Source organism: Cervus canadensis, chromosome 9, assembly GCF_019320065.1.
Source record: "Cervus canadensis isolate Bull #8, Minnesota chromosome 9, ASM1932006v1, whole genome shotgun sequence".
NCBI lineage: Eukaryota > Metazoa > Chordata > Mammalia > Artiodactyla > Cervidae > Cervus > Cervus canadensis.
In genome coordinates this window covers 16,143,895-16,164,326 of record NC_057394.1, presented here as the reverse complement: position 1 = coordinate 16,164,326, position 20,432 = coordinate 16,143,895, and the positions used below count along the sequence as shown (strand labels likewise).

The following is a 20,432-nucleotide window of genomic DNA, read 5'->3' as shown; positions in this document are numbered from 1 at the left end:
TTTATTAAGTGAGGTTTAGTTGTGTACCTTCAGAAAAAGTATACATGGGCCAATAAATTTGGTGTTTATTTACACATAGACTGTACATCCTGCCATAAATCTCTACACTAAGGTGTTCTACCTGCTGCTGCTGCTGCTGCTAAGACTCTTCAGTCGTGTTTGACTTTGTGTGACCACATAGAAGGCAACCCACCAGGCTCCCCCGTCCCTGGGATTCTCCAGGCAAGAACACTGGAGTGGGTTGCCATTTCCTTCTCCGATGCATGAAAGTGAAAAGTGAAAGTGAAGTTGCTCAGTCGTGTCTGACTCTTAGCGACCCCATGGACTGCAGCCTACCAGGCTCCTCCGTCCATGGGATTTTCCAGGCAAGAGCACTGGTGTGGGGTTCCATTGCCTTCTCCGAAAGTGTTCTGCCTACAGATATCTAAAAATTTTATTTATTTATTTGGCTGCCCTGGGTCTTTGTTGCTTTGAGCTGGCTTTCTGTAGTTTGCAGTGAGCAGGGGCTACTCTTCGTTTTGGTGCACAGGCTTCTCATTGCAGTGGCTTCTCTCATTGCAGAGCACAGGCTCTAGGCAAGTGGGCTTCAGTAGTTGAAGCATGCAGGCTCCTTAGTTGTGGCTCAGGAGCTCCAGAGCATGGATTCAGTAGCTGTGGCGCACCAGGTTAGTTGCTCCACAGTATGTGAAACCTTCCCAGACCAGAGATTGAACCTGTGTCCCCTGCACAGGCAGGTGGATTCTTAGCTACTGTACCAACAGGGAAGTCCCTTACAAATATTTTTACAACCCTTATTTATCAGATTAATTTACTAACTTCACGATTGGAGGTAGGTACTTTAAATAATAAGTATCTATCAGAAATAAGGGTCATTCATTTGACCCTTATCTGCCCTTGCAGTATGTGTTTGTCAGCACTTTTATTACCTTTTGAAGATGATATAATGGTTTCTTATTTGGCAAGTGATGAAAGTAGAGTGAGTAGAAACCGAAATGAACACCACACATGAAACACAATGACAGGAGGGGGAGGAGCCAAGATGGCAGAGGAATAGGAAGGGGAGGCCACTTTCTTTCCTACAAATTCATCAAAAGAATAATTGAACGCAGAGCAAACTTCACAAAACAACTTCTGATCGCTAGCTGAGGTCATCAGGCGCCCAGAAAAGCAACCCATTGTCTTCGAAAGGAGGTAGGACAAAATATAAGAGATAAAAAGAGGGACAAAAGAGCTAAAGACGGAGATCTGCCCCAGGAAGGGAGTCTTAATAGAGGAAGTTTCCAAACACCAGGAAACCCTTGCACTGGCGGGTCTGGGGGAAGTTTTTGAATCTTGGAGGGCAACCTAACTGGGAGGGGAACAATAAATAAAACCCACAGATTACGTGCCTAAAAGCAACTTCCAGCAGAAAAGTACCCCAGATGCCTGCATCCACCACCAGCAAGTGGGGGCGGAACGGAGAGGAGTGGGCGGCATTGCTTAGGGTAAGGACCAGGCCTGAGTGCCCTGAGGACAACCGGAGGGAGCTTTTGTGAGTTACCAACTTAAACTGTGGGATAGCGAGAGAAAGAGATCATTAACCTGCCCGAACACACTGCCGGCCATTTGCAGAACAAAGGGACTGAGCAAGTCCAGAGAAGAGCTCGCAGGCTGCGGACCGGCCCAGCCCTCCTGGAGGCTGGAGGCAGGGGGGAGGGGAAAGGGGCAGGCTCAGCCCCAAGGACCGCATCCCCTACCGCACTGCAAACAGGCCCCCAGTTTGTAATCAAAGACCTCCTGAGATTCTGGATGGTCAACATCCGCCGGGAGGGTCGCGGTGAGACACAGGGCGCAGGCACCCGACCGGCACAGGCAGGGACTGGGGCTGGGAATGCAGAAAGCAGAGGGCGCTTGCACCCGACTGGCGCGGGCGGAAACTGAGACTGGGACCGCGGAGGGGAGAAGGCGCGCCACACCTGGGGAGAGTGCGCCCGTCAAGTTCCTGGCTGCCCGAGAGAGTCCCAAACAGGATAAACCCAAGGCAAAACACCCCAAGACACATATTAATCAAATTAACAAAGATCAAACACAAAGAACAAATATTAAAAGCAGCAAGGGAGAAACAACAAATAACACACAAAGGGATTCTCATAAGGATAACAGCTGATCTATCAATAGAAACCCTCAGGCCAGAAGGGAATGGCAGGACATACTTAAAGTAATGAAAGAGAATAACCTACAACCTAGATTACTGTACCCAGCAAGGATCTCATTCAGATATGAAGGAGAATTCAAAAGCTTTACAGACAAGCAAATGCTGAGAGAATTCAGCACCACCAAACCAGCTCTTCAACAAATGCTAAAGGATCTTCTCTAGACAGGAAACACAGAAAGGTTGTATAAACGTGAACCCAAAACAACAAAGTAAATGGCAACGGAACCATACCTATCAATAATTACCTTAAATGTAAATGGGTTGAATGCCCCAACCAAAAGACAAAGACTGGCTGAATGGATACAAAAACAAGACCCCTATATATGCTGTCTACAAGAGACCCACCTCAAAACAAGGAACACGTACAGACTGAAAGTGAAGGGCTGGAAAAAAATATTTCACGCAAATGGAGACCAAAAGAAAGCAGGAGTCACAATACTCATATCAGATAAAATAGACTTTCAAATAAAGGATGTGAAAAGAGACAAAGAAGGACACTACATAATGATCAAAGGATCAATTCAAGAAGAAGATATAACAATTATAAATATATATGCACCCAACATAGGAGCACCACAATATGTATGGCAAATGCTAACAAGTATGAAAGAGGAAATTAATAGTAACACAATAATAGTGGGAGACTTTAATATCACACTCACAACTATGGATAGATCAACTAAACAGAAAATTAACAAGGAAACACAAACCTTAAATGACACAATGGACCAGCTAGACCTAATTGATATCTATAGGACATTTCACCCCAAAACAATCAACTTCACCTTTTTCTCAAGTGCACACGGAACCTTCTCCAGAATAGATCACATCCTGGGCCATAAATCTGGTCTTGGAAAATTCAAAAAATTGAAATCATTCCAGTCATCTTTTCTGACCACAGTGCAGTAAGATTAGATCTCAAGTACAGGAAAAAAATTATTAAAAATTCAAACATATGGAGGCTAAATAACACGCTTCTGAATAACCAACAAATCAGAGAAGAAATAAAAAAAGAAATTCAAAATATGCATAGAAATGAATGAAAATGAAAACACAACAACCCAAAACCTATGGAACACTGTAAAAGCAGTGCTAAGGGGAAGGTTCATAGCATTACAGGCTTACATCAAGAAACAAGAAAAAAGTCAAATAAATAACCTAACTCTACACCTAAAGCAATTAGAGAAGGAAGAAATGAAGAACCCCAGGGTTAGTAGAAGGAAAGAAATCTTAAAAATTAGGGCAGAAATAAATGCAAAAGAAACTAAAGAGACCATAGCAAAAATCAACAAAGCTAAACACTGGTTTTTTGAAAAAATAAACAAAATTGACAAACCATTAGCAAGACTCATTAAGAAACAGAGAAGAACCAAATTAACAAAATTAGAAATGAAAATGGAGAGATCACAACAGAAAACACTGAAATACAAAGGATCATAAGAGACTACTACCAGCAGCTCTATGCCAATAAAATGGACAACTTGGAAAAATGGACAAATTCTTAGAAAAGTATAACTTTCCAAAACTGAACCAGGAAGAAATAGAAGATCTTAACAGAGCCACCACAAGCAAGGAAATCGAAACTGTAATCAAAAATCTTCCAGCAAACAAAAGCCCAGGACCAGATGGCTTCACAGCTGAATTCTACCAAAAATTTAGAGAAGAGCTAATACCTATCTTACTCAAACTCTTCCAGAAAATTGCAGAAGATGGTAAACTTCCAAACTCATTCTATGAGGCCACCATCACCCTAATTCCAAAACCAGACAAAGATGCCACAAAAAAGAAAACTACAGGCCAATATCACTGATGAACATAGATGCAAAAATCCTTAACAAAATTCTAGCAAACAGAATCCAACAACATATTAAAAAAATCATACACCATGACCAAGTGGGCTTTATCCCAGGAATGCAAGGATTCTTTAATATCCGCAAATCAATCAGTGTAATACACCACATTAACAAATTGAAAGATAAAAACCATAGGATTATCTCAATAGATGCAGAGAAAGCCTTTGACAAAATTCAACATCAATTTATGATTAAAAATCTCCAGAAAGCAGGAATAGAAGGAACATACCTCAACATAATACAAGCTATATATGACAAACCCACAGCAAGCATTACCCTCAATGGTGAAAAAATGAAAGCATTTCCCCTGAAATCAGGAACAAGATAAGGGTGCCCACTGTCACCACTACTGTTCAACATAGTGTTGGAAGTTTTGGCCACAGCAATCAGAGCAGAAAAAGAAGTAAAAGGAATCCAGATAGGAAAAGAAGAAGTGAAACTCTCGCTGTTTGCAGATGACATGATCCTCTACATAGAAAACCCTAAAGACTACCAGAAAATTACTAGAGCTAATCAGTGAATATAGTAAAGTTGCAGGATATAAAATTAACACACAGAAATTCATTGCATTCCTCTACGCTAACAATGAGAAAACAGAAAGAAAAATGAAGGAAACAATACCATTCACCATTGCAACAAATAGAATAAAATACTTAGGAGTATATCTACCTAAAGAAACAAAAGACCTATACATAGAAAACTATAAGACACTGATGAAAGAAATCAAAGAGGACACAAACAGATGGAGAAACATACCGTGTTCATGGATTGGAAGAATCAGTATTGTCAAAATGGCTATTCTACCCAAAGCAATCTATAGATTCAATGCAATCCCTATCAAGCTACGAATGGTATTTTTCACAGAACTAGAACAAATAATTTCAAAATTTGTATGGAAATACAAAAAACCTCGAATAGCCAAAGTAATCTTGAGAAAGAAGAATGGAACTGGAGGAATCAATCTGCCTGACTTCAGACTCTACTACAAAGCCATAGTCATCAAGACAGTATGGTACTGGCACAAAGACAGAAATATAGATCAATGGAACAAAATAGAAAGCCCAGAGATAAATCCTTCAACCTATGGACACCTTATCTTCGACAAAGGAGGCAAGGATATACAATGGAAAAAAGACAACCTCTTTAACAAGTGGTGCTGGGAAAACTGGTCAACCACTTGTAAAAGAATGAAACTAGAACACTTTCTAACACCATACACAAAAATAAACTCAAAATGGATTAAAGATCTAAATGTAAGACCAGAAACTATAAAACTCCTAGAGGAGAACATAGGCAAAACACTCTCCGACATGAATCACAGCAGGATCCTCTATGACCCACCTCCCAGAATATTGGAAATAAAAGCAAAAATAAACAAATGGGACCTAATGAAACTTAAAAGCTTTTGCACAACAAAGGAAACTATAAGTAAGGTGAAAAGACAGCCCTCAGATTGGGAGAAAATAATAGCAAATGAAGCAAACAGACAAAGGATTAATCTCAAAAATATACAAGCAACTCCTTCAGCTCAATTCCAGAAAAATAAATGACCCAATCAAAACATGGGCCAAAGAACTAAACAGACATTTCTCCAAAGAAGACATACAGATGGCTAACAAACACATGAAAAGATGCTCAACATCACTCATTATCAGAGAAATGCAAATCAAAACCACAATGAGGTACCATTACACGCCAGTCAGGATGGCTGCTATCCAAAAGTCTACAAGCAATAAATGCTGGAGAGGGTGTGGAGAAAAGGGAACCCTCTTACACTGTTGGTGGGAATGCAAACTAGTATAGCCACTATGGAGAACAGTGTGGAGATTTCTTAAAAAACTGGAAATAGAACTGCCATATGACCCAGCAATACCACTTTTGGGCATACACACTGAGGAAACCAGATCTGAAAGAGACACGTGCACCCCAATGTTTATCACAGCACTGTTTATAGTAGCCAGGACATGGAAGCAACCTAGATGTCCATCAGCAGACGAATGAATAAGGAAGCTGTGGTACATATACACCATGGAATATTACTCAGCCATTAAAAATAATTCATTTGAATCAGTTCTAATGAGATGGATGAAACTGGAGCCCATTATACAGAGTGAAGTAAGCCAGAAAGATAAAGAACATTACAGCATACTAACACATATATATGGAATTTAGAAAGATGGTAATGATAACCCTATATGCAAAACAGAAAAAGAGACACATATGTACAGAACAGACTTTTGGACTCTGTGGGAGAAGGTGAGGGTGGGATGTTTTGAGAGAACAGCATGTATATTATCTATAGTGAAACAGATCACCAGCCCAGGTGGGATGCCTGAGACAAGTGCTCGGGCCTGGTGCACTGGGAAGACCCAGAGGAATCGGGTGGAGAGGGAGGTGGGAGGGGGGATTGGGATGGGGAATACATGTACCTCCTTGGCTGATTCATGTCAATGTATGACAAAACCAACTGTAATGTTGTGAAGTAATTAGCCTCCAACTAATAAAATTAAATGAAAAAAAAATAAAAAGAAGCACTATGACATATTAAAACAGACATTGTTCACAAATTGCCTGCTGACTTTAAAGAAAAATGTAGTTTCAGTCAGTTAATGTTGTAATAAATCATTCTTTTCATTCAACTTTTAATGTGAAATGTTGTTGCTCTTGTTGTTGTTCAGTCACTAAGTCATGTCTGATTCTTTGCAACCCCATGAACTGCCACTTGCCAGGCTCCCCTGTCCTTTGCTGTCTCCTGAAGTTTGCTCAAGTTCATGTCCATTGAGGTGGTGATGCTTTCTACCTGTCTTCATTCTCTGCTGACCCCTTCTTCTTTTGCCTTCAGTCTTTCTCAGCATCAGGGTCTTTTCCAGTGAGTTGGTGTTTTGTATCAGATGGCCAAAGTATTGAAGTTTTAGCATGTCATATATTTGGCACATCATAACAGAGAAATATTCTTACTTACTAAAATATGTTCATCCATTAATCCTGCTAAATGAACACTCATAATTGCCCAATATGTCCTTTTAGACTGACAGCATAGATTTAAATGGGGACCCTTATTGCAAGAGGAAATGCTTAAACTTATTTTTTTTTCTTTTTATGACAATCAGCAGTGGATTGGTGATAATTAGCAGAACCTCTAAGGCCTACACAGTGTTTGAGGTCTCTGATTAAAGCTCAGCATGAAACAGCTGGTGTTGCTGGTCAGGGACTCAAAAGTGAGGGCTCCTGTTTTTGCAAAGAATGTCACATTAGTCCCCCAGATTTTGGAGAGTTTCATCCTCTTCAAGGAGTTTCCTATAGGGAAGAATATGAGGAAGGTAACAATAGAGAGAGCCCTGATTATGAAATAAGTGACTGAACTTTTTTTCATACTTATACATGTAAGCAAAAGTTACCGCCATGTAAAGATTTCTAAATTTTGAACTCTCATAACTAGTGCCCACCCATTAAAACTTGAATTTAAGTCATTTAAAAACACCTACAGCTTATAAAGATGAATAATTACATGAAAACACTCCTCCACCATTCACATTTTAGAACTATTAAACTATATGAAAAAGTTGAACATTGCTCATATAAATAAAGCATCTAACTCTTCTTTTTAAATTGAAGTTTAATTGACTTACAATATTGTTTTAGTCTCAGGTGTACAGCAAAGTGATTCAGTTATACGTATGCTCTTTTTCAGATTCTTTGTTTAAATTTATTTTTAATTGGAGGATAATTGCTTTACAATGTTGTGTTTGTTTCTGCTGTACAACACCAGGTGTCAGCCAAGCTGTCCTTTTTGTTGTCGTTCAGTTGCCAAGTCTTGTCCAACTCTTTGTGACCCCACAGACTGCACCATGCTAGGCCTCTCTGTCCCTCATCATCTCCTGGAATTTGCCCAAATTCAGATCCATTGACTTGGAGATGCCATCCAACCATCTCATCCTCTGTTGCCCCCTTCTCCTCCGGCCCTCAATCCTGTATCAGACATATATACACATATATCCCCTCTTTCTTGAGCTTCCCTCCCCCATCCCACCAGCTCACCTCTCTAGGTCATCACAGAGCATTGAGTCGAGTTCCCTGCACTAAATAGTTGTTTCCTACTAGCTATCTTATACATGGTAGTATACATGTCAATACTACTCTCAATTTTTCCCACCCTCACCTTCCTCTTCTGTGTATCCACAAATCTATGTCTGTGTCTCTATTCCTGTTCTGCAAATAGGTTAATCATATCATTTTTCTGGATTTCACATATATGCATTAATTAATACATTAATTTTCTGATTTATATGCATTAATTATGCAAAATATGCATTAATTAATACAACATTTGCTTTTCTCTTTCTGACTTACTTCACTCGGTGTAACAGGCTCCAGATTCACTAGAACTTTCAGTTCTAGTGAGGTGAGTTCACTAGAGCTCACTAGAACTCATTCCTTTTTGTAACTGAGTAATAATATTCCATTGTATATATGTATCACAACTTCTTTATCCATTCATCTGTCCACCTGAAATTTAGGTTGTTTCCATATCCTGGCTATTGTAAATAGTGCTGCTATGAACATTAGGGTGCATGTGTCTTTTTGAGTTAGGATTTTCTTAGGATATATGCCCAGTAGTGGCATTGTTGGGTCATATGGTAGTTTTATTCCTATATTTGTAAGGAATCTCCATACTGTTCTCCAGGAGAAGATGACAACACACTCCAGTATTCTTGCCTGGAGAATCCCATGGACAGAGGAGCCTGGCGGGGCTACAGTCCATGGGGTCACAAGAGTCGGACACCACTTAGTGACTAAACGACCACCACCACCATACTGTTCTCCATAGTGGCTGTATCAGTTTACATTCACAGGGCTTTCCTGGTGGCTTAGAGGTAAAGAATCTGCCTGCCAGTGCAGGAGATATGGGTTTGTTCCCTGATTTGGGAAAATCCCACATGCCACAGATCAACTAAGTTTGTGCCCCACAACTGTTGAGCCTGTGCTCTAGAGACTGTGCCCCGCAACTCCCAAGCCCAGGAGTTGCAACTACTGAAGCCCATGTGCCTAGAGCTTGTGCTCTGCAGCAAGAGAAGCCTCTGCAGTGAGAAGCCTGCACATCCCAACTAGAGAATAGCCCCTGCTTTCTGCAGCTAAAGAAAAGCACATGCAGCAATGAAGATCCAGAACACCCAAAAATAAATGAATAAATAAAAGTTAATTTGCATTGCCACCAAGAGTGATACAGGAAAAGATGCTCAACATCATTCATTATCAGAGAAATGCAAGTCAAAACTACAATAAGGTGTCATCTCTCATCAGTCAGAATGGTCATCAAAAAAATCTACAAATAATAAATGGTGGTTGAATGTTAAATGGAGGTCCTATGACTCCTAAACCACCAGAACCACTCTTCCCAAGTATGCTAATACTGTGAGCCCTTTCATTGCTCAAGGAAGGAAGGTCTGTCTTCTAAATCAAAGCAGTTTTTTTTTTTTGTTTTTTGTTTTTTTTTCTTGTAGAATAGTTCAGGAGAATTGTCTTTGTAGACAAATTGTAGACAATTGTAGAATTGTCTGCAATTGTCTTTGTAGAGTGTACTTTGAAAACTGGGTGGACACTTCAAACCTTAGACCTCTTACAGGATGTAAATTTGCTCTATGAGGGAAACCAGAAGGAAAAACTATTCAGGTCACATAAGCTGTGATGGGCTAAGAAGAAACATTCTTGTCATTGTTATAAGCAAAGAGACCCCAGCTCTCTTCTCCCACTTGGGCTCCAAGCTGGCTTATTAACCTGGCCTCTTTCCGTCCCTTTACGAATATGAGAAAACTCTGTTTGATATTGAAGGACAGGGAGTCCTGGAGTGCTGCAGTCCGTGGGGTTGCAGAGTCAGACACGACTGAGTGATTGAACAACAAATCTTGAACACTAGTCCTTCAAGAGTCCTTCCTTCATTTTGGGCCCAGAGGTGGAGGAGAGTCAGAGGAAAGGGAGGAATACTGGGGACCAGCCTACCCTTGTCTGGCCATGTCATTTGTGTAAACCTCATGAAGACAGCTAAACAGAGAGAAATAGCCTGGCTTGTTGGAAACTTAGAGTTGATAATTGCAAAAAGTAAGACTTTTTTTTTAAAAAATCTGAAGTAAAATAATTATTAGTCCACTGACAAGGAACTCTTACCATTGCTTAGATACTTGGGTAGTCTTTGATCCTAAGTTTCAGGGTTTTAAAGGAAACTTTAAATTTGCATTTCAGTATTTTTCAGTTCAATACAATAATTTTGAAACTTCCTGTGACCAGTGATTTTCAATGCTTTGGGGGAATGTTGGCCACTTAATTAACTTTGTGCAAATGAACTCCCTTTATAATGTCTTTTGAAAATTAAATTTTGTTTAGGGATATGTCTTTTTTGGTGACATGCCCTGTGTCTTCTGCATCCATTTCTCTCTCACCAGACTTTAAGACAATAAGGAAAGAAGATACAGGAGGCTCTCTGAGTATCATTTTTCTTCATGGCTGGAGAAAAGAAATGCCTGTCTTCTTCATCTTTCTTCTGTGAAGGGAGGAGGCAAGTCCAGCCCCCAAGGCCAGGCAGGATTTGAACGTGTTGATTCTGACCAGTGCCGGGCACTTGTGGAAGAGTCAGGTCTCCTATTGACCCCACACTTGTGCCTCCCCTTGTTCTTCCCCCTTCACTGGAAGGAGCCTAATGGGTTCTTCTCTGCTGCTCATATTCTGTGGCCTGGCTTAATAGAGCCTTCCAGTAGAAAATGTAAATGGCCTACATGAGTTTATGTACAAGATTCTCTCTTGAAACCCAGAAAGGCATATATTTCCAGAATGATTTACTTATGGCTCCTCCTGATGCAGATGAATAGGAAGAGCTATTCAAATGAAAATAAGTTTATCCTGGCTCATGTCACAATGGGTTTCAAGTCCTCCTGACATTGCAGTTAGTAATGAGGTTCTGTGAGGCAGGTCATCCTGACGCACAGGTGAAAGAATGTGGGGATCACCTGGTGCAGAATCAGAGGAGATCTCTCCATGGACAGAGGAGCCGCAGGCCCCAGGAGCTGACATTCTCTTTGCACGTGTGGGGATGTTCCATTCATGCATGTGGAGAGAGTCCCCATCCCAGAAGGCTGTTTGACTAGCATAGAAAATAGCCTACCTTATTCTTCAGTGTAAATGTGAAAAAATTTAACAATTTTGCTTTGAGACACAAAATTCAGCTAATCGTAGTCTTGGTATTTCCCAGTATCACTCCAGGATTGACAGTTAATTTATGTAAATCTTAATGTAAAGTTTCTCACGTAATTATATCCTCAGTTTGTGTATGTGTTTAAGAAGATATTTATGACCAGAATGGCAATTTTAAAAAAAGAAAATAAAATTTTCCTTTCTCTTCTTCAGTCTTTTTTTTTCCTTAGGATGAAAATACTTCAACACTTTCTTCACTTAGTGTTTAATAGTCCAGAGGATATTTTGTAGCACACTTCATACAGTGAAAAATTACTTTAGAGATACAGTTTTGTACACATACATTTTCAACTTTATTGTTAATAATTGCAGAGAATTTTGATATTTTATATTTTCATTCTTTTCTATAAACATTGGTTTAAAATGAAAAGAGATTATGGTAATAACATTCACTATTTTGCGGTATTTAGGAACCTGTTTTATTCACTGGAACAGTGAGGAAAAATCTGGATCCCTTTAATGAGTATTCGGGAAACGAACTGTGGAATGTCTTGGAAGAGGTAATTTATGTAATGTAATTAACTTATTAGCATCAGTATCTGTGTGTGTACATTTGTAGCATTGCAGGTAATTAAGGGAAACTTATCATTTTAGCTAACTTTGTTTACTTTCTAGGAGAACAATGATGAGATGGGTGCACTTAAAATGTGTGTATTGAAAATGAAAACCAAAAACATAATGCCTCATGTTTTCATTTTAACTTTTTCTATAGAACCCCAAGCAACTAGATACATTATTTTGTCCTTAGCAGAGCACTAAAGTAGACATTAAAACTGTGGGATCAAATTCTGTTAGTGACCTAGTAAATTAATTATTCTAATTACCCTCCAATGTTCATTTTATTCCTCTAGCCTTAGGGGATATTTAAGTGGAAATGATAGTTTTTCATTATTAACTGAAAGATAAACAAGATCATACCAATAAAATGCTATGAAGTTTCATAAGAAAGTGTTTATAAAGGTAAATTATAGTTGGAATATGATGATGATTACTTATTGACGATTATATCATTTTAATGCTGCAACATGAATGCAAGTAACAGAATTCTGTAGTTTTGGCTTAGTTTTTATATGGATAGGCTAGTTTCTAGAGTATTTTCTGTTATTTGTGTCATGTTTCCCCTTGCTCTACTTCATTGAATTTCCTCACCTTTGCATGAAAAAATTTTGACTATTAAGTTGCTGTTGGTTTGTGTATTTTAATAGTAGTTATTTTGTGTATTAGCCCTACTTTTGCAAATTGATTCTACTGATGGCAGAAACTCTAGACTTCTAAACCATAGACAGACTTCTAGTTTCTCATAGGACCTAGTTCAGTCTTTTGCTTTCAAAAAGTAGCACTTAATAAATAAGTACTAGATGTTTGGTTGATCTCTACATTTCAGAGAAGTATGGCTTATTTCTTTAAAAAATTTTGTGTTACACAGATCCAGCATTGATAGTATCTCTGTTAGGACACAAGTAGGTCTCATCATATAGGAAACCAAGATACAGAAATCTGGGCGTCAGCAGCCTGTGTATCAGAAACACATGGTCCAGTCCTTGCTGTGGGACAGCTCACATGTCCATTTCCTGGGGCCTTGTATTAGGTAAACGGGTTCCCCTTGACTTCCTTTACTGCTGGTCCTGCTCTAGTAAAAGCTCTTCCCCACCTGTTGACTGCATTTCCCTGTCTCCTCCCAGTCCACACCAGCCTTTCTTTTTGAGAAGTAAGAAGGTTCCTTGAAATGGGAACCATCTGACATCTGTATTAACCTCCTGTGAGAGGCATTGGCACCTACTAGATACACTACACAGTGGGTTACTTTAAAAATGGTAATGATGATAGAAATAGGGTACCTTATTAAGTTCAGTTTATTATTTTTCAGTTTTGCTATATTCTATAATTTTCCCAACCTCAAAAATGATCTGAAGTATTCTATATTGAGATGTATAGTTTTGAATAGTATTATTTGCTCCATTTTCCTTAAATTAAAACTTTTTATGTGCTTTTCACAGTTTACAGTGTGATGTTGTGATATTCTGGAGCCAGTTAATTGTTATAAGAATATAATCCTTTTACACATAATATTAGTATTATATGTAAGCTGTCTATATGGATTTACTTTCTAATTTATAGGAACAGATATGTCACAAGATGAGATTCACTTCTCCCTTTACACAGCTAACACATTTCTTGAGCACTTCTTAGATAGGCATTGTTTCAGATTTTGGGTCTATCACAGTCATCAAGAGATACAATCTCTATCCTTTTCAAGGACATTCTCTTGTGTAATCTAACACAATTATCTTGATTAAGAAATAAAATAGTAATATTACACTATCATCTAATGTGTTCAGATCCTCCTGTTGTAACTTCTAATTATTATTGTCTACTGTTTCTGTTGTCCTTTTCTTCCATTCTAATACTTTATACCTTGATTGTATGATTACACTACAGAGAGCCTTGATATTCATATTATTCTCATAACCATCCCTGATTCACAAATAAATAGAGAGCCTCAGAAAACAGTATTTTATGAAAAACATTTCCCCTTACAACTCTTCTTCACCATGAAGCAGATATGGACAACCTGAAGAAGAAGGGGGAAAAAAAAAGATTAGTTATATGATGTCATCCAACTCAGGAGCAAATGTGAGATTATTTCTTCAAACTCAGGATGTCAGTCTTAACAAAGACCAACCACTTGCACCACAATTCAAATCTTACCCTTTAGAGTTTGTACACCTTTTATGCTGTCACTAAATACCAATACCATATTTAATCCTGACTCAGAATTCTGCTTTCTAGGGATTGGACTCCATCAGGAGCACAGTTCAGGATCACATTCATGGAAGTGTTCCACCATTTAGGATATCATGAAAATGCTACTCATTCACCCTCAGTGTTTTGTTGTCTGACATTGTAGTGCGTCAAATAACTTTTTGGTCATCAGTCTGTTGGTTTCTTAATTTGAAGTGTATTTCTTCGTTGTTCTTTCACTTCAAGTACAGCCTGAGTTTGCTTCTTGCTCCATAGTATTTCTCCAGAATTCATTGAACTGACCCCTACCACCCAGTGTATTTTCAGATTATATTTGGTGGTTAAAGGTTTGTTTTTTTAATCTTATGAATATAATTTTTTGAAGATAGATTAATATAAACATCACCTATATCCATATTATGGGGGAGATAGGATGTAATATTGTATCTTGTTTCTTGTGAGTTTTCATTCACTGCAAGACATTATGATATTGAAGAAAATGCACTTGTCGGGTCCAGCACTTATCAGATTAAACATGGGAAAGTTTCCAGAATTACTAATGAATTAGATGGAGTTTTCCATTGTTTAAATTTGAATTATTTTAAACATTACAAAATGGTAAAGATTTTGTTAAATTAATAAGATTATATCTTTAGAGAACAAAACTTTCTGTAGTTTTTCTAGGTTTCCTTTTAGTGCACCAACTCCTATGCAAAATGTACCTTGGTAAAGTTGATTCAACCATAAAGATCCTTTTAGATTTTCTGTTTAAGCCACTTTGGGAGAAATAGCTTCAATTTTTGAGAGACTTTCTGAACTAAGTCCTAGGTGGAGTTTGTTGGTGGATGGCCTATGGTGGGGATGGGGGGACATTGAGATCTTTCTGTCCTGACGACTCTACCCACCATCTTTCTCAGTGAACACTAATTGGAAACAGCTCTTCCCATCACCTGGCTGCACATACAAGATGCACAAGAAGTTGGGGGGACTTCAAAGCTCTAATGTCTAAGAGGTTTGTCTACTTCAGCAGCAGGTTATTTAAGAAAATGTTCTTTCTGTATCCACAGGTTCAACTTAAAGAAACCATCCATGGTCTTCCTGGTAAAATGGATACTGAATTAGCAGAATCAGGATTGAACTTGAGTGTTGGACAGAGACAACTAGTATGCCTTGCCAGGGCTATTCTCAGAGTAAATAAGATATTGATTCTTGACAAAGCCACGTCCAATGTGGATCCAAGGTATGGAGCTGAGGTCCATGAAACCTGGAATCCAAATTGTAAATGTGGTAAATGGAAAACATATAGTGATGCTGAGAAATGTTTCTATGCTCTCTTTGGCCCACAGATATCTCGTGATAATATTAATCACAAACAAAGGAAAACAAAGGCAGAAACCAAGACATGTTATATGCTGTTAATGTTGTTATGAGGCTTCCTAAGAGAGCTGGATTCCTAAATCCAGCTCCTGATAGTTTCAAGCAATTTCCAGGAAAGACTATTTTCCATCATTTTATGAAAAATAGTAAATTTCTAAATAGACTTTTTATACTTAGTTTTTTAGGAACAAGATTCTATGTTAAAGTATTGATTTTTAATTTTTAACTCTTTAGTCTGCTTTTCCTGTCTTCACTGAAGTATATCAATTTCTCTGATTCCAGAACAGATGAGTTAATACAAAAAAAAATCCATGAGAAATTTGCTGAGTGCACTGTGCTAACCATCACACACAGGTTGAGCACCGTTATTCACTGTGAATGGATATCGGTAAGACCCTTACCATATCAGTTGTTTCCATTTAAATTCAATTTTTCAACTGATCCTTCCTTGTAAAACTTGATAGAAGTCTCCAGTAATTTAATTTTCTCCTCTCATTCCTGAAAATAACTCAAGTATTTAACTTTAGTTTCAAAATGTGCTATTAAATAGTATATCCAATAACCTTACATTTTCATATAATATTCTTATATTTGAATTGTCATTTTTTAATATTTCCAGCCTTGAAAATATTCCAAACCCAAGTTAGAGCTCCATATTTCAAGAGGGTGGAGCACAGTCATTTTCACTGTGTCACAGTCTTTGATTTCCTTATACAAAAAAATGACCTCTTGTTTAGATTGCCAGGAGATTGTTGACTAAGGTTGCAGAATTTTTCAGCTCTTGCTGTCAGAAGGGATTCATTCCATGAGAAGGAAGGGCCTCATGAGAAAGCCAGTATTTCAGCTGAAAGGGTTTAATATAGGAAATTTCCTACATAAGAGTTAGAGGCTAGAAAAAGGAAAGGGAGCACTGGGGTAATGATTTTAGGAAGCAGCTACCATGTCCTAGGCCGGATCTCCAGACCTAAGAACTCAGAAGAGAGGCCCTACAGCTGGTGCTCAAGCCTCCAAGGAGAGGTCACTGCCCAGTTGCTGGTCATATGTGCTGAGGAAGCAGGATGGGGCTATTTCTCCATGTGCTAATAGAAGCTCAGAGCTGGAGTCATGTCCCCCTGCTGAGGTGATGCTGCAGGAACAGCCAAATCAAATAGAATATTAGCTCTGTCCCACTTTCAGTCTCCTCTAGTGCCTGCTTACTGGCAGAACCTAAAAAAAGGCCAGCTTGCCCAAGAGCCTCTGAAATCTGACTTGCAGAGACTGAACCTGTGCAGCATGGGTGAGAGTTTAAAAAGGAAGGCAAATCAAGGCTGAGAGACTAGATAAACAACCAATAAGTCTTTCACACAGTAGATCTAGGCACTGCACATGTGGTAGGCTCCAAGCTTTGGCCTCTGGATATCTGTCTAATATTTTCCCTCCAGATTTGACTGGCTCTTTCCTCTCAGTAATTTATTATTTCCTTCCTCCCTCTATTCCTTACCTCTTTTCATCTTCTTTCTTTGTTGTTTCCCTCTGCTGCTTGATTAGTTTCAGTAAATGTTAGACTGTGGCTTTATAAAATGATATAGAACACATGGCACAAAGGAAAACCTCTGGCTGCATATAATCCCAAAAGAACGTGTTTGTCACTCAGTCATGTTCGACCTTTTGCAACCCCATGGACTGTAGGCTCCTCTGTCCATGGGATTCTCCAAGCAAGAATCCTGGAGTGGGTAGCCATTCCCTTCTCCAGGGAATCTTCCCAACTCAGGGATTGAACCAGGTCTTCTGCATTGCAGACAGATTCTTTACTGTCTGAGCCACAAGGGAAGTCAGTCCCAAAAGAATGCAAAATATATTTAGGTATTTTGATGGTCCATACAAAATAGATAATAATCAATAATAAACAGTAACATCCAAATTTCCTTATATCTTATAATGGAACTGTCTCTTTTGACTTCTTGGACAGTTTCTGGAATATCACCACCACCCCCCCCTCCAACTTTACATGCATTGTCAGATGGATCATCAGTGGGGACATTGAGTAGGTATCAGGCCCTCAGCATTGAAGCAGTGCCTGTAGCCTCACTCACCAAGCTGGACATACAGAGAAGTGAGCTCCAAGGAGTCCAACAACAGGAGTGGGGCATCCCCAACCAAAGGGACGCTCTAGGCTCCAGTAGTGTAGCCAGTTGTCTGGCTGGACTACAGCAACTCAATAGGAAGCTGACTCCACCTGCAAACTTTGATGAGGGACTGGGGTAAATTCCAAGAGTACAGGGCAGTAGCTCAAATTCCAGAAATGTTTTAGCACCTGGTATTCTTAGACCCTCATTTTGTGTTCTTGAATGCTAATTGGAAAAGTAGCCTTTCATTTCTACTTTTTCCTTGTTGCTTTGCTGTTCTTACCTCTTAGCCCTGTATATTTTAAAGACTATCTCCCAAAGCATCCTTCTTCCATAATAAACAAATGATGCTATAAAATTTACCTGTTTCAAGCCCTTTGTCAGGCTTTAGAGGCAGCATCAGAAAGATGGCTTGATCTCCAGCTCAGTTAGGAGTCTGTTCAAATAAATTCTTTGTTCCTAGATGTACCCTGAGGCTTTATTTTTGGTTTTTGTATTCCAGCATTAATAGTAGCAGATTATTTTTATTATCTAATTCTTAGAAATACTGTCACCTTGAAATGTGTGATTGGAGTTAGGGAAACAGGAAGGACAGAATTTAGAAAGCGTCTCTGCTGGTCAGTTCTCAGTCTTATCCCTCAGCACCTGATTCACAGATGCGAACGTCAGTATCCCTCGAACCAATCAGCTGTGTTACTGTTATCAAAGTATGTTCAATTTGTTTAATGCTTTACCTACTTGTGTGTGTTACTTGCTCAGTTGTGTCCGACTCTTTGAGACCTATGAACTGTCGCTCACCAGGCTCCTTTGTCCATGGGATTTTCCAGGCAAGAATACTAGAGTGGGTTGCCATTCCCTTCTCCACGGGATCTTCACAACCCAGAGACTGGACCTGGGTCTCCCATGTTGCAGGCAGATTCTTTACCATCTGAGCCACCAGGGAAGCTTATCTCCTGGTAAATTTCTGTAACCTCAAGTTTTTCTCAAATTGGTCTGTGTCTTTGAACAAATCTTTTTTTTTTTCTTTTATTTTTATTAGTTGGAGGCTAATTACTTTACAATATTGTAGCAGTTTTTGCCATACATTGACAACAAATCTTTAACGTGGTTTAACAAAGCAATTTACAGCCTGGTCTCTCCCCGCCTTTCTAGTTTTTTCCCCCACTCTTTTCCCTCCTTCCTTCATAGCCAAAACCACACTGATGGTCTTCAATTCTCCAAATGCACTGTTCCCTCTCTCTTGCAGTTTTGCCCTCTCTTGACTGAGACTAAGGTCCCTGCCGTGGAAGTGGTGAGGTGGTTGGATTTGGGGAAGATGAGAAAGTGAGGCCAAGCGATGGGTTCAACGTGGGATCTGAGGGAGGAGAGAGGAGCTGATGCTGCTGTCTGGGTGTGGAGACTGAGCATCTGGGTGAATGGGGAAGATGGAGGGAGAAGGGAAATGGAAGGGTTTTCTTTGAAGCCTGTCACCTTTGCAATGACTGGACTTGTTTTGCTTGATGACCTTGTCTTTCACTGAGGAGGGACCCTTCCCACTCCTGTCTTGGGAGACCTTCAGTTTAGGGCTCCCTGATTGAGGTCATCAGTGATGTCAGAGGGAGGTCCCACCAGGAGATGTAAACTCAGCCACTTGTTTGAGCTGGTTGTGGTTGCTGACTCCTCTTGTAGGAACAGCAGGATTAGACCTTAGGGGACTAAGAGACATGCATCCCCCAGCTTCAGAGTTGAGGATTGTCTGTGCTCCATCCACCCCAAGTGTAAACCTTATGTTTTGTTCTAGAGCTTCTGATTACTGGTTGGTTTTCAATTCAACAAATCATCACAAATAAGAAATAATTTTATTTTTCAAACCTTTGATTTTTGAATCAGTTTCTTTATTGCTTGCTTTAGAAATACAGGTATACCTTGTTTTATGGAAGTTCCCAGATAGTGTGTTTTTGCTTTTTTTGTTTGTTTGTTTTACAAATTAACAGTTTGTCAAGCAAGTTGAGAAAGTCTCCAGGTACCATTTTTCCAACAGCATTTGCTCATTCCATGTCTGTGTCATCTTTTGGTAATTCTCACAATATGTCAAAGGTTTTCACTATCATTACATTTGTTATGGTGATCTGGGATCGGTGATCTTCAGTGTTACTTTCTAAGTCTCCAATGATGGTTAGTATTTTTTAGCAATTAATTTTTATTATTAATATTTTTATTAATTTATTTTGTTAATTGAAGGATGATTGTTTTACAGAATGTTGTTGTTTTCTGTCAAACATCAACAGAATCACCCATAGTTACACCCATGAGCAATAAATTATTTTTTAAATTAAAGATCTGTACATTGCTTTCTCAGGAATAATGCTACTGCACACTTGCTAGGCTATAGTGTAGTCTAAACATAACTTTTATACACCCTGGGATACCAGAAATTTTGTATAACTGACTTTATTCATTACATTCTGGTGTTCTGGAACTAAACCTGCAATATCTCCAAGGGATCCCTGTACCTCTTTCCTTTCTGGAAAGCAGGTGACTGTCTGTTCTGAAAGCTTTAATGTGGACATGAGATGAGTCAACCTGCTGCAAAACCAGATGCTCCAGAGGACAGGCAGCCAGCCTGAGGGAGGGACTGGGGAAGTGACAGATGCTGATGAAGGGCATAACCAACAGGGTTGTCACCGTGAAGTCTTGCAGTTATAGGTGTTGAAGGTGTTGTTTAGTTGCTAAGTTGTGTCTGACTTTTGTGCCACCCCATGGACTATAGCCTGCCAGGCTTGTCTGACCGTGAGGATTTTCCAGGCAAGAATACTGGAGTGGGTTACCATTTCTTGTAACAAATACATTTTGTTGCACTGGTGAATATATATGTGCAAAGACAGATGGGTATGTTTTTTTTGTTGTTGTTGTTGTTCAGCTGCTCAGTCATATCCAACT

General features: G+C 39.2%; 1 protein-coding gene and 1 long non-coding RNA gene across 2 annotated transcripts in view; both read left to right on the top strand.

Annotated features, from left to right (window-relative positions):
* The window catches only part of LOC122447587 (ATP-binding cassette sub-family C member 4-like), a 405,286-nt gene that overhangs the window by 156,069 nt on the left and 228,785 nt on the right, over window positions 1–20,432 (top strand). The window lies entirely within an intron of this gene.
* Window positions 1,152–15,119, top strand: LOC122447598. The gene is made up of 3 exons (XR_006271299.1): window positions 1,152–1,191; window positions 11,700–11,789; window positions 15,099–15,119. It is a non-coding gene; the product is annotated as an uncharacterized LOC122447598 (long non-coding RNA).